This window comes from Kogia breviceps, chromosome 3 (genome assembly GCF_026419965.1).
Source record: "Kogia breviceps isolate mKogBre1 chromosome 3, mKogBre1 haplotype 1, whole genome shotgun sequence".
Taxonomy (NCBI): domain Eukaryota; kingdom Metazoa; phylum Chordata; class Mammalia; order Artiodactyla; family Physeteridae; genus Kogia; species Kogia breviceps.
Window position 1 is genome coordinate 173,998,352 of NC_081312.1, and position 15,280 is coordinate 174,013,631.

The following is a 15,280-nucleotide window of genomic DNA, read 5'->3' on the forward strand; positions in this document are numbered from 1 at the left end:
GGCTGCACAGGGAATAGCCTTCTGCACGCTTCTTCTCCATGAACCCCATAGGTGCTCACAGAAACGATTGGGAAAGTCCAAAGAAAGTCTGCAAATTGGGGATGAGGGTGTCATGGGATCTGAGATGCAGAGAAAGCATATGAAGACAGAGAGTAAATAGATGTGCAGAGAAGACCAGAGAAATGCAGAGATCTGACCATTCCAGGTGCTAAAGGCCCATCACACCTTGGACACCTGGGGTTACTTTGGGACGGGTCTCTTAAAATGAGCCAAAAATATCTCAACCTAAACCACTCTTCTGGTGATTTTAATCCATAGAGAGTTTGAAACCTTTCTCCTAATTACCATCTCACTGTTTCTTGACCATATAGTGATATCTGCAACCACATAAAAAAACTAAAAGTTTTCAGCCCACTGTTCAGCAAAGTGGATTATAAATTAATTCCCCTGTTTAAACCATGAGAATTAAAAATAAGTTCGTATCGTACTATTGTCATTTGGAAGCTGGCAACCTTTCCTTTCTTCTCTTCATTTCCTATTTTCCATTAAAATCCAAAGAGACATTTTGGAGAGAGAACAGGGGAACAGCCTGTGAGCCTTGGTATGAGCAAAGTTCCAGAAAGAATAAATTTCCTGTGCTATCTTTTCTTACACTAACCTTGGCCCAGATAATGACTGAAGTGTCCATTCATCAAAACAAAGTTATACTATCAAAGAAAAATACAATTATTTTGCTTTTGAATGAGAAGGACTTGCATTTTCTGCCCCGGGAAACAGCTTCTGGAGTTAAATATTTCCCAAGATAATGAAGAATTTAAGATTAAAGCAATTTTAAGCAATTGTGTATATGATAAAACGGATGAAAATGTTCAGAGACTTGCCTAATTTGTACACAGTTTTCTACAGATGGCAGGCTGGAGTAGATTTTTACTAATTAAGTTGGTAACCTATTACTCAAAGAAATGAAACTTGATTATAATAATTATTACTCATTTATTATGCAAAAACCTTCACATTGCCAAAGTGAAAAACCTTTCTCGGGCAGTTAATAGTCACTCATTTCATACTCTTTGCTCGTTCTGTATTTCCCACTGGAAATATATGTATGTTGCTTGGTAGATGCTGAAAGATGATAATGTCCAATTGGGTTCTTTGGGGCCCTTTTGGAATTTACAGAAATATAATTTATCCTCTAAATTGACTGAACTTGGAATGGCTTTATGGTGATCCTAAACAGTTAGAAATGGAGACTATTTTCCTTTTAGGTCCCTCAACAGCTGTTTAATTTAAAATGCATTGCATTTTGGTATTTAAATAAATCAACTGACCGCTGGAAGAAATCACATATAATATTTTGGAAGGGGATTGGTATTTACAAACAAATAGATCCTAAAGAACATAGAGTAGAGAAAGAAGAAAGCATTTCCACATAGTTTTTCGATTATTTCTTTTTCTTCCTCCTTGAAACACAGGCCCAAGGTAATGAGCTTTCCCTTTACCCTGACTAGTTCTATGGCCAAACAGACATTCTAATGAAAGGAAGCTGTCATCCCCAAAGCGCTTTGCAGAACAAACAATATACTTCCTATGACCACATTATGCACTGCCACAGTCTCCTCCAATTTGGTGCGTTTGAGCCTGTAAGCCACAGGATTCAAAGTCACTGAGCAGTGGGGGGGGGGTGGTAAATGAAATAATTGTCCACCAGTTGTTTTATTAAAGATCAGGCAGTTGGAGTAGTCTCCAAGCAAATGTATCTATAGCCCCTGGGGATCGCTAAGATGAATGTTACAAACTCTAACTTAAAGAAACACTCTTAGAGGAATACATGTCTTTTGTATTGACCAAAGCATCAATAATATATTTTGCTTCTCTTCACATGCAGGCTGCCTGGGGAAAGCAAAAGCAAATAAAAAATTCCCTGCGAATAATAAAATCCAAAGTGAAGTCAACATTTCCATCCTCGGCAGGTTATTCCTGTGTGAACCCTCCTCTTTTTAATCAGGGATAATTTCACCAACAGCACAGCAGTCCCGCTAGTTCACAGAAGTTGAGTTCCGTGTTTTCGTAGTTTGATGATTGAGGACTCTGGTGATGGAGTGATTTGGATGCTGATGTTACTTTTCTGCTATTTATTGTTGAAGGAGGAAAAATATTGCCTTGTGTTCGTTACAAGGTGTAATGTTGAAGCAGAAAAATAATCAACACTTCACAATTTTTTCCCCATGAGTAGAGATTGATAATCAAGAATTAAGATGAATAAATAGCAATTACATTTTGCTGGTGTCAGGGGAGGGGGAGAGGTGCTCCTTGTCGACAGCTAATATATGAGCAGCTCCCCTAAACCCATCAAAATCCCTTAAAACGATAAAATAACACAGTAATCATCAAATATGTGCCATATTGATAAGCCCCCAATGGTTTTAGATCCCTGTAGAGGATCCCCAAATTGCCCTCTGATAACAATTTCATTGCATTGACTGCAAGAAATAAGTAGCAGAAAGCACGCATGCAACTGCCCAGGTCATGACTTTTAAAATCCCCACGCCTCGGGCTTCCCTGGTGGCGCAGCGGTTGAGAGCCCGCCTGCCGATGTAGGGGACACGGGTTCGTGCCCCGGTCCGGGAAGATCCCACGTGCCGCGGAGCGGCTGGGCCCGTGAGCCGTGGCCGCTGCATCTGTGCGTCCGGAGCCTGTGCTGCGCAACGGGAGAGGCCACAACGGTGAGAGGCCCGTGTACCGCAAAAAAAAAAAAAAAAAAAAAAAAAAAAAAAAAATCCCCACGGCTTGAACTCAAAGATAAAGCCAGTTCTGAGGTCTCCCTTTTTCCCTCACCCCCTTAACCACAGGGTATTTATAGTCAGCAAGAAGCCAGCACGACGGTGCATTGGTAAAGAGTACGAACTCTGGCCAAACTGCCTTGGTTCCTTAACTAACTGCAACTACTAACTAGCTGTGTGATTTCCAGCAACACTCTTGCCTACTCTACTCTAGGACACAGTTTCCCCATCTGGAAAGTAATAATAAGTGTACCTGCCTCATGGGTCTGTCAGGAGGATTAAACGAGTTAACATTTATAAAGTACTCAGGGTGGTAACAGACATCTTTGAAAGTATTTATTAAAACAAATGGATAAAAGTGCAAAGCAAAGCTATACTAGGGGAAATGGTGATACCCCCAGTTTCAGAATTACCCTGTATTGTGTGGAGGTGGGTCAGATGCAGGAAATTTTCAAATCAATCTAGCCTACACAGTTAGACCTAGTCGTACTTTTTAAGGCTATTTCTTGAGAGTGTCAAAGTCATCTGGTGCTTTGAGATGGCCTAACCAAAAGTTCTGTCCTGATGGTATTCTCTTAACCCACAGCTGCTCTGCTATCTAGTATTCTAGGGTTTGCAGAACTTCTATACACTGGTACTGAGTTTCAGGGATTTAATGGCAAAGCTATGAGTATGGTGGTGCCTTATTCAATACCTTCTTGAAGATAGGAAGGTTACAATAATGGAAAGGACATGAATTCAGAATGAAAATAAAACTGTGCGCTGACCCTCCTTTACCGGAAGCAAACTGGGTTTCGCTTTGCTTCCATGTGAAACAAGAGGATTAGATTAAATTTGGAAATCTCAGGGTAAGGTTTCCTGATTCTGAAGTTTTGTGGGTTTGGGTTTTTTTTTTTTTTCCAAGAAGTAGTCTGTGAGCCATTTTCAACTTTTTAAATAGCTTAAAGGAAAACGTGCATTCACTCAAGATAACACTGTGAGGGTTTGTGGAAACTTTAGGTTTTATTACTTGGCTGGTTTCCTTTTTTTCCTATTGGCCGGAATTTTATCACCTTGGTGCACTGACACTTGATGTCCTGTGCTGATGACAAGTTCTGAATAGCAATATAGATGTCTTTGGTAGTAAAAGATGGAAAAGCAATTTAAAGATTACTAAAGCAAATGGATTGCTTTTAGGTCAAAATCTTTAAAAATAAGGAAACTAAAGGAGAAGAGAAATAATAAAAGGGATCTTTAGTAGTAGAGAGATTGGGATTCAGAACTCTGTGAGGCCCCCCATGACAACAAATACTAATATAAACTGGGAGCTGCATACCAAGAAGAATCCATCCACCTGGAAACAAATAAGAACCCATTTCTCAAGGGTAAGTTCTTGGGGTCCATGGGGCTTGACTCTTCTAGGTTGGATTCAAAGATTTCATCCATGGTGGGTAATGTAGAGATAAAAATATTGACAAGAATAGAGAATAAGATGAAATACGCAAAACTTGGCTAAGAGAGTAGCAAATCCAATTCTTATTTTTTTACTTTGTGAAGTCCCAATTATACTTGCCCCTAAATACAACAAAACAGAGAAGACTCCAATGAAAGAATATAATACTCAAAACTGAAAGTACACATCTTAGGGGCCAGAAGAAAATGTGAGAGAGGTTATTCGAAGTGAGATATGGCCAGCAGCAGTAATGGACTGACTTTTCCAAGTAAAAATATGTTTAATATAAACTGTTAGTGGATCAAATATACGAAATGGATGTTCATGATATAGTGGGAAGAATATCAATTTGGGAGTCAGGTTCCTGCAACATTTTTATTAACAGGTTACATGGTTTGGAGTGAAAAGAAGCTTTACTCATTCTTTTCAGCAAATATTTATTGATCCCTTGTTACATAGCAGGCACAATTGGCTACTGTCCGATTTCTTTATCTGTGAAGAGACTGGAGTGGGCTAAATGATTCCTAAATGACTTCCAACTCTAAGAATCTTCATCTAAAATGTTAACTGATAGTAATTTCTTATCTTCTGAATCTCAGAATAGCAGTAGAGTATGATGACCTTACCAACAGTATCTCCAATTGTAGATTTTAACTGTGTACAAAGTTGACATAGAAGAGAAAAAAATATAGAACACAAATGTTTAGATGATCTAGTTAAGTGATAGAAAGTATCTCTTGGAACAGTACTGTTTGAGGAATTTATCATGAGAGTACAGAATGCAGATATTAAAAGTTCCTTAAATCATTTCTATGTAGTTTTAAAATGTTCAATAATTTTAATTTGTGATAACACCAAAGTCTACATATGCTTAAGATATCAATGTATAATTATTTTATCTCAATGTGGAACTATTTTATGACTTTAAATGAATGCTTTTAGGAAATATTGCATCAATGTGTAAGTTAGTTTCTTTAGTGCCAATAGTACATATATACACGGGACTTCTTTGGTGGTAAGGTTAGAATAAGTAGATACATAGCATCATGACAAGGGTACTGGACTAGACGTCCAGGAATCTGGGCTTTATTTCCGACGCTAGCACGTGATTTTAGACTCATCACATTTGTCCTCTAAGTGTCCTGATTTACCCATTGATAAAATGAGGGCCTTAGACTCAATGGAGCCAGGATTTTGAAGGGAAACAATTCAAAATCCCATCCAGTTACTCAATCCAGTTTAAAGTCCAAAAGCTCCAACTAGTAGTTAATCCTTTTAATCAGCTCTGGAAGTGACTCTATGTTGTCTGGTGACCTAGGACTTAAATGGACTGTTAGCTGCCTCCACTGCCCCCTGCTCCCCCCCATGTTCAAAATTCATTACTGCATTCAGGCTAAGATGCCAGGGACAAACTCTCCCATTTGCAAAAGGAAAGAATGGGAGATACGCAGATAGCAAAGAAGGTCCATAGCAAAGAAAGACTCCTGCCAGCCAGGAGTTGTGTGCTGGCCCTGCCATAGCAGTGCTGGAAATTTCTTGATTAAACTCTCATTCTTATGTTCTGAAAGGAACTCACTCATGCATTCGCTCTGAACCCTCCAGGTCCTTTATCTACCATGGCCAAGCTGAACTTGGGCTTTGAGAGCGTGCCCAAACAGAGAACACAGAGCTTTCTGCTAGTGCAAGTTTATAATTTCTGGGGTGTTTTAAAACTCAATTTTTATTCCAGACTTCTCCTTTCTTGGCAATATAGTTTTTCAAAATTTGCTACACTTTTAAATCTACTGTTGTATAGAAACATGCCAAAATTTCTTTTTAGATGTACTATTCCTGATTTTTTTTTCTTTGTGCCCCAGCTCATGTTTCTCTCTATCCACTTAATGACACCTACCTGGGGGCAATCTGAGATAATAGGTGGAAAGACCACTCCCTTCATCCGAGGTTTGCTGAAAGCTGAGTCAAGTTCACTTGCAATGTCTTATTGGCCTTCGTCATTCACTAAGGCTCTTAATAATTTGTGTCTCTCCCATTTGCAACATAAGACTTCCAAACTTGCCATAGAAGGGGGAAAAGAGTGGATAATTGTGACTGGGAGGTTTTAAGGCCAGGTAGACATTATTCTCACATTTCCTTGACAAGAGCTCCATAACTGGAGAGGAGACTGGGTAATGGACTCTAACTCAGTTTTGCCCAGTAGTTTCTGTAACAGTGCAAATATTGTTTCCACACTGTACAGAACTGTGGACATTTATCACACGTGGCCATGGAGCCCTTGAAACCTGGCTGGTACAACTGAAGAGTTGAATTTTTAATGTTATTTAATCATAAGTATTTTAAAATTAAATAGACACCCGTGGGTAGCGGCAACCATACTGGCTATAGCGCAGGTTCTTATTTTCCAGAGAAGAGATGCGTTTGGTGGGAAGCAAGTTAGTCTCTTCCCCAGCCGAGGGCGCTTCCGGCTGTGCCACCAAATAAGAGTAGAATGTCTCTGTATCGAGTATACTCCCTGTGTTGACTTCCAAACACTTTCCTATACAAAAACTAGAAGTCATTCCCACCCTCTTTATCCAAGCATACCAGTGCGAGCTGAGAAAAATAAATGCGCAACTGTTTACAGTGCATTGTTCCAAAAACCATACATGAGAAAATTATTCCTGTTCTATATATAGCAGCGGGAATTGAAAGTAATAAAAGGGACCTTATGCTGATCACAAAAGTTTCTGGTTTTACCTTCCCCCTGTTTCATGAATACGGAACACGTTAATCTTCTCATTTTTGATTCCTAATGAGTTACACATAGGCTTCATTCAGTTGCAACTTTCTCATCTACAATATTTTGTGTGGGAGAATGTCATGAGAAGGTTACTGGCGCAGTGAAGTGTGTTAGCTATTCTCTAAAGAAAACTAAATCCTCAATCAAAATGCAAAGCCTCTATAGCCAGGTGTATAACAATAATTTTGGGTAAGGAATTAACTGCAGAAATAAATTTTTCAATTTTTCAATTGCTTCCTTAGAGAAAGATACATTTGTATTTTATTAGTCATATTTTATTTCTAAAAAATAAAATAAGCATCTTAATAAAGCTAGAAATCATCTCCAAAAATTGGATTTTAATTTTTTTTTAATTTCCCATTTTTTCCAAATCTGTGTTGCTGCACTCTCATATTGAACTTGTGATTATATATATCTTTTTTTCAAAAAGAACTGCGCACTTGAAAAAAAGAGAGAATAAATATCTTTCTTGTGAGTTGGTTGTAGTATAAGATGAGTATTATTTAGGCACCTTAGAGCAAATAAAGAAACATTATATAAACCGCTCATGCAAGGCACACATACCCCTCAGCCCCATTAAAGTTCAAGATGCAATATTTTAGCATCCCATTAATACTTCAGTCACACAGTCTCCTTGGTATCCACAGGGGACTGGTTCCAAAACCCGGCAGATCTGAAACTGCTGAATTCCCTTATATAAGATGGCATAGTATTTGCATATGACGTATGTCCATCCTCCCTTATACTTTAAATCATCTCTAGATTACTTATTAAAACAATGTGAAAGTTATGTAACTAGTAGTAAATACAATGTAAATACTGTATAAGTTACACCTCAGAGATATTGCATGTTCTGTTCCAGACCACCACAATAAAGCAAATATTACAATAAAACAAGCCGCACGAATGTTTTGGTTTCCCAGTGCATGGAAAAATTATGTTTACATTATACTGTGGTCTATTAAGGGTGCAATGGCATTATGTCTAAAAAACTATGTACATGTTTTGATTAAAAATACTCTATTTAGGGCTTCCCTGGTGGCGCAGCGGTTGAGAGTCTGCCTGCCGATGCAGGGGACACGGGTTCGTGCCCCGGTCCGGGCAGATCCCACGTGCCGCGGAGCGGCTGGGCCCGTGAGCCGTGTTCACTGAGCCTGTGCGTCTGGAGCCTGTGCTCCGCAATCGGAGAGGCCACAGCAGTGAGAGGCCCGCGTACCGCAAAAAAAAAAACCCAAAAAACTCTATTTAAAAAAGGCTAACCATCATCTGAGCCTTCACGAAATCCTCACAGTAACATCCAAGATCACTGAACACAGATCACCATGAAAAATATAGTAATAATGAAAACGTTTGAAATATTGTGAAAATTACCAAAATGTAACAGAGACATGAAGTGAGCAAATGCTGTTGGAAAAATGGCACCGATAGACTTGCTCGACACAGGGTTGCCACAAACCTTCAATTTGCAAAATGTGCAATATCTGGGAAGTGCAATAAAATGAGGTCTGCCTGTAGCTGTAAATACAATGTAAATGCTCTGTAAATAGTTGCCTGCATGCAGGAAATTCAAGTTTTGCTTTTTGGAACTTTCTGGATTTTTTTTTCAAATATTTTCGATCCAAGGTCGGTTGAATCTACAAATGCAGAACCCCAGACATGGAGGGCCGACTGTATTTTTGTTCAGTGAAACATAATTATATGAATGATTTTCTTCATTTTCCACATTATTTTTCCTAAATAGCTGGAGGCAATACTTTGGAAAAGCAACAAACAGAGCTAGTTCTAAGCAAAACTATAAAATAAAAAACCTACACTTCCTTTCCTCCACCATCCCTTCCGTAGATTTTTCAGTACCTTTGTATTCTTCTGCTTTAAACTAATCAAAACCTATTCACTTTAAAGGTTGGATGATGATACTGCAATCATCTGAAATGGTTTGAAGTAGAATGTTAGCTCTTCTGCTGGCTATTTGTATTTTCAGTCCATCACCTGTTCCTGTACAGAGTGAAAATCTTCTCTGATGAAGGAATTCCGAGTACAAGAAAAGATGCTGAAGAACATTTTAAGGTGGTCTTCAGGGGCTGCTAAAAGCCACACAAAATTAACGGTCAACAAGCACATTACACCTAAGGCTGGTCCTCTGAAAGAAAGTGAAAGTCTCATAGCAGCTGATTCTGTCCTTCAGGAAAAATGATGGCATCTGTGTTATCAATGTCTTTCATCTGTGAGGACTTCCTGAAGGCTTTCATGGGAAAAGTCTGCACCAACTAGCTTAAAACTAAACTGTGTGGATTTTTTCTTTTTTTTTTTCTTTCTTTTTTTGCGGTACGCGGCCTCTCACTGCTGTGGCCTCTCCGGTTGCGGAGCACAGGCTCCGGACGCGCAGGCGCAGCGGCCATGGCTCACGGGCCCAGCCGCTCCACGGCACGTGGGATCCTCCCGGACCGGGGCACGAACCCGTGTCCCCTGCATCGGCACGCGGACTCTCAACCGCTGCGCCACCAGGGAAACCCTGGATTTTTAAATTAGTTGTCAAGTCGTATAAAGCTAGAAACACAGTTGCTTCCTTCTCCCTCTAAGCCCTATCTTCCAGCTTCATCCACAATTTGCAAAAAAGTCTTGTACTTTCCTTCTCCAGTTCCCTCTGCACGGGAGACAGAGTACCATGACTCTATATTTATAGCACATCTTTTTCCCAGAACCTTCTTGGAGATTTTCATCTAATGAATCTTCTTGTCATTACCCTGCGGTAGATGAAGACGGGAGTACAGATTTTTCTAAGACCAATTATCTGTTCAGGTTACTTGTTAAATCACTTTATTTTCCCTTTAATTAGTTTACCTGAAACCTCCTGACAAACCAATTGCTATTTCAGAAAGTTTTACAAATTACTTCAGTTATTTAATAATTTTTGTTATTTTAATAATTCAGTTAATAGCATTCATTCAATTTGAATGACGGCACCATTAAATTTGCATATTCATTCAATTTTCTCTCTCTCTCCCTCTCTCTCTCTCTCTCTCTCTCTCTCTCTCTCTCTCTCACACACACACACACACACACACACACACACATCAATGGCTGGCACTGAAGGTAAACAGTACATAAGTTACAGGCTCAGACCACAGGTAACAAACTCACAAATAACCACTCCTACACTAATGATGCAAGCTTCACCCCTAAGACGCTGTTGAAATTCTTTTCAAGTTTCAGGAAGAATAGATCGCTCTTTCTTAGACTGCGGTGAGCATACAATTTATCTTCCAAATACATACAGTTTTGAAAGTGAACGGAGGTACTGCTATCAATTACGCCTGGATCACAGACTCATTCTTTTTTCTGAGACACATCTTCACCCTACCTGAGCACCCCTTTGTGCCCTATACACACCTACAGCACTTTCACTGGGCATGCTGGTCTATACGCCCACCTCCCTCCTCCAAATTGTAAGTCTCTTGGATCTTAGCTTATAATGCCCCTCCCCTCCCCTCCTTCTGATGGTGGTTGTTTGGGGAGGAGGTGTCTGATGAGAGGTCTGATGGTGGATATGATGACACTTATGCTGTGTTAACTGGGAAGCCAGGCATCCTGTACAAAAGTCATGGCAGTCTGAGCCCCAGGCACTGGGTGAGAACCATTCTCAAGTCCAGGATCCAGACAATTCCTTCTACAAGACTCAGTTACAGGCAAGAGGCATGGTCCTTGATGCTCTAATGCTACAATTTAAAGTAAATTATAAAAATAGGAAGAAAATCGAAGCTATGTTCAAATCTAAGCACAAAAACTCGTAATAACATTCCAAAATTGAATCCACAAGCAGAATTATGACACCCAAACAACAGCATGACAATTTTTACTGCAATCCATCTTTCTTCGCTCCTCACTAACCCATGAATCAAATTGCGGTCACATTAATAATCTAAGTTGCACTGACTGTAGCTCTTAAATTGCGCAACACGCAAACTCTCCTCCTAAAATTTCTCCAAGTATTTCTGGAGGTAACCGGAGTGTTTCATACGTGTTTAACAACAGTCCTTTTATATGTTTTCCCTCTCTTTGCCCACTGTTAATGTCCCTGCTGTTACAGCGACTGAGGTCAGTGCCTTGATGTCGCCACTGGCGCCGGCTCCATCGAATGGCACCCTCAGGTCTGTGCAGCTTCAGGAAAACTGGCAGGACTGGCTGGACCGGGTGCAGTGAGGACTTTGGAGAACTCAGACTGGCTTTGACACGTCACTGCATTTCATGGAGTTGTGAGACGCTCCCCACCTAGCATCTAGAAAGGCTGCAATAAAATGGCAATTCCTGTTTTCTGAGACACTCGAATGAACAGAAAAGCAGGGCTTCCAGGAGTCAATCTATATGAGAACTTTTGGCTAAAAGAGACCGAAAAAGAGGGGTGTCGTACACATTTGGGGAGGACATTTGTGAAATGGGAAGGATAGATGCCCCTCCCCCATCATCCTGTGCTGTGTGCAACAAAGCTGGGATCCGGGGTCTCCCAGAGCCTCTAGTGTAGCGGGTCCCTTCTCCTAGGAGCTCAGATCCCATTGAGAGAGTGGCCGGGAGCCAGATATGCGGAGGTGAAAATGTCAGCTTGACATTTACAAAAGCTGGGCTGAATCAGACAGACTCACCTACTCAGTGACAGGTCCTGCCTCTCACCCACAGGCTCATTCAACCTGGCGAGCAGATCCCCAAACAAAAGGAGAGTGGAAGGGTGTGACTCTACCATGGCCTAGTTCATCTCTCAAGGTCAAGTACATCACTCACCTGAAGAGGAATAGGGTGTGGGGCAAGGAGCTTCTCACTAATGGAAGTTCCTCCACAAACTCAAGGCAAGAGGAAAGGAGGTCCCGGCCAACCACTTTCCTGTGGACTTGGACGTTGGCCCCTGGAATCAGACAGGGAGCATGCTTTCCCATCTCAGTTTTCCTCCCAAGAAAATGTACAAATACATTTCAAGGCCACAATCCACATCCACTTGAGATCAAAGCCCTTATTTTTAATCATTATGTTATACCGCTTCCCTGGAGTCCCTTATTAGAGGATTTCAATAAATGTTTACTAAAATCAAAATAATTATTCTCATTATCACCATTCTTTCAATCATAAATAAGTATGGATTCCTAAGTACCTTTTACTAAAATTGCTTTTAAGAGTAGTCAAATCAGAATAACCCAAGAAACTTGCTACACTCTTTTGGGAACATATTTCAAAACAAAAGTCGATATGGAAATCTCTTCAGCTCATTTTTCCCCCAAAGTAAGTATGCTGGAGAGATCCCTTTTCATCCGGTATGGTAGCAGGTAGAGTCTGGAAGTTGAAAGCTATAAAAGCTGGTTGGTGTTTTGGAGAGGTAATATTAACTGGGTCAAATACTCAAGTGTGCTTATTTTTAAAAATAAACCTTTACTGCATAAAGAAATCTGCACTTGATATGCAAAGTATGAGACTTCCAGTTCCTCCACAAACTTTGCTGATCTTTTACATTTCCATAGTTGGGCAGGAGAAACGTAAGTAAGGATTAAGAATTATTTTATGAGAACATTTGTAGAACCCAGATTTAGCCAGAGGTCATGGGCTGATTTTTTCTTTTTTTTCCACTCAGAATAGGATAGAATAGTTTTACATTGGGATTTTACCTCTTAACTTGCAGTTTTGTTTAATTTTATTTATGTGAATGTAAAAAGATAATATTCTGAAAAAGTGCAACAAATGGTCTTAAATTTTTTTAATGTAGTATATTACTTTCTGGACTCAAAACATAATTTTAATATAATAACAGGCTTTTATGAGGACAGAATCCATTAATTAAATAAATAAATAATAGAGTGGTAGTAAAAGTGTCAGTGTAGTTAAACTTACTCTGAGGCAGGTAGTAGCTGATTCTTGGACACAAGATAGACAATGAAATTACCACCTCAGCCCTGGAGCTAACAAAATTCAGCACAAATTTGGAGCAATTCAATAGCTTCATTAAGGCATAATACTTCATATTCCTAATTAGCACCCTTTCCACTTCTCACTGAAGAAAACCAAAGTTCCTTCTCCTATAAATGTTCTCAATTTAGTATTCATTAGTTTATAAGCTAAAACTGAGTGTTGTGAGTTGTGTTGGTAAACACTTATGTCCATCAATTTGTTTATTTGTTTAAATGGGTTTCTAATGGATTTTTTTATTTTAAAAATGGATGTTAGTTTTTTAAATTTTGTTTTTACTATTGCTCAGAACAGTATATTCAGATTTTGTTTTACAAATCTACCCAACAGACTCTAATTGTTTGAAGTTCATTCTAGGAAATAAAAATGTGCTGAGAGTTAAGTAAAATTAATCTTTGTTAATGGGCTATTATCCAAATACAATGGCGGTTTATTTTCAAAGCTCGCACTTGCCTCAAATGGGGTTTTCTCATTTATATCAGATTCCCGAGTCCTTCCAGCCGTCCGTATGAGTCATACAGTTATAAAGCAGATGGAAATGATTTTCCTGAAAGAAAGCTGGATAGGGCTCACTTATACATTTAGACTCTCATTCTCAAAATAATTATATATCTTTCGGGCACTTCTACATAGTTTATAGTCAAATGGGGAAAAAATCAGCTATCCATTCCAGGTTGAAATCTCTTTTTAAAAAAATGCTGTTTAGGGACTTCCCCGGTGGCACAGTGGTTAAGAAACCGCCTGCCACTGTCCCTGAATTCCCAGCTGGATTTTCACCAACGAACTCACACTGCAGAGACGTACTTTCAGTGCCCCACCTGCAAAAAAGCCTTTCTGCGGAGTTCACACTTGGTGAAGCATCAGCGAATTCACACGGGAGAGAAACCCTGCAAGTGTGATAGCTGTGGGGAGGGCTTTAGCGACTTCTCGGGCCTGCGCTACCACGAAAAACTCCACACGGGAGAGAAGCCCTATAAGTGCCCCATCTGTGAGAAGAGTTTTATTCAAAGATCCAACTTTAATAGGCATCAGAGGGTTCACACAGGCGAGAAACCCTCTAAGTGCTCCCGCTGTGGGGAAAGTTTCAGCTAGAGCTCAAGCCTTGACAGACAGCAAAGATCCCATTTGGGAAAGAAGCCCTTTCACTAGCCAAAGCTCTCTGAGTGCATGTCTGTCTCCCAGTCCATTTAAAAATACTTGGCGGACTTCCCTGGTGGTGTAGTGGTTAAGAATCCGCCTGCCAATGCAGGGGACACGGGTTCGTGCCCCGGTCCGGGAAGATCCCACATGCTGCAGAACAACTAATAAGCCCGTGCGCCACAACTACTGAGCCTGCGCTCTAGACCCCGCGAGCCACAACTACTGAGCACACGCGCCACAACTCCTGAAGCCCGCGCGCCTAGAGCCCGTGCTCCGCAACAAGAGAAGCCACCGCAATGAGAAGCCCAGGCACCACACGAAGAGTAGCCCCCGCTCGCCGCAACTAGAGAGAGCCGGCGCAGCAACGAAGACCCGATGCAGCCAAAAATAAATAAATAAATAGATTTATTTTAAAAAACCACTTGGCTCCATCTGGAGAAATTGCATCTCTTAGAAAATATCCCTGTTCTCTCATTTTTTCATGGATTGGAGAGGAGAGACTGGAACATAGTTTTAGACGTGGAGGATATCTCGGCCTCTGGATCGGATTTCACACAGGTTGACTTTCTTGCTTCTACATCAGGAGAAAGAAAAGTCTTCACCTTTCAGCTCTTCTCTTCCCTTGGGCTCCTTGGGGAAAATGTGTCACCTGGAGGTCCCGTTTTCGGAGTGCTCTCTGGGAAGAGTTTAACTGGATCTCCGCAGCTGCTTCTGGGAAGAACCTTGGACCCACCCTTTAGAACTGTGGTGCTAGAGCGGGTCTTCTGTTCCAGAGGGGGGCAGCATAGAGGCTTAGTGTGGTCTTTGTCATAAAGGTGCAAAGCTAACACCAAGCGTCCCTTGTTTTCAATAAACTTGGTGGTCATTCCCCCATCCCCCCAAAAAAGACTTAAATATAAAAAGCAAAACTAGGGATTTCCCTGATGGCGCAGTGGTTAAGAATCCACCTGCCAATGCAGGGGACATGGGTTTGAGCCCTGGTCCGGGAAGATCCCACATGCCGCGGAGCTACTAAGCCCGTGCACCACAGCTACTGAGCCCATGTGCCGCAACTACTGAAGGCTGCACGCCTAAGAGCCTGTGCTCCACAACAAGAGAAGCCACTGCAATGAGAAGCCCATGCACCACAACGAAGAGGAGCCCCTGCTCGCCACAAGTAGAGAAAGCCTGCTTATAGCAACGAAGACCCAGCACAGCCAAAAATAAATA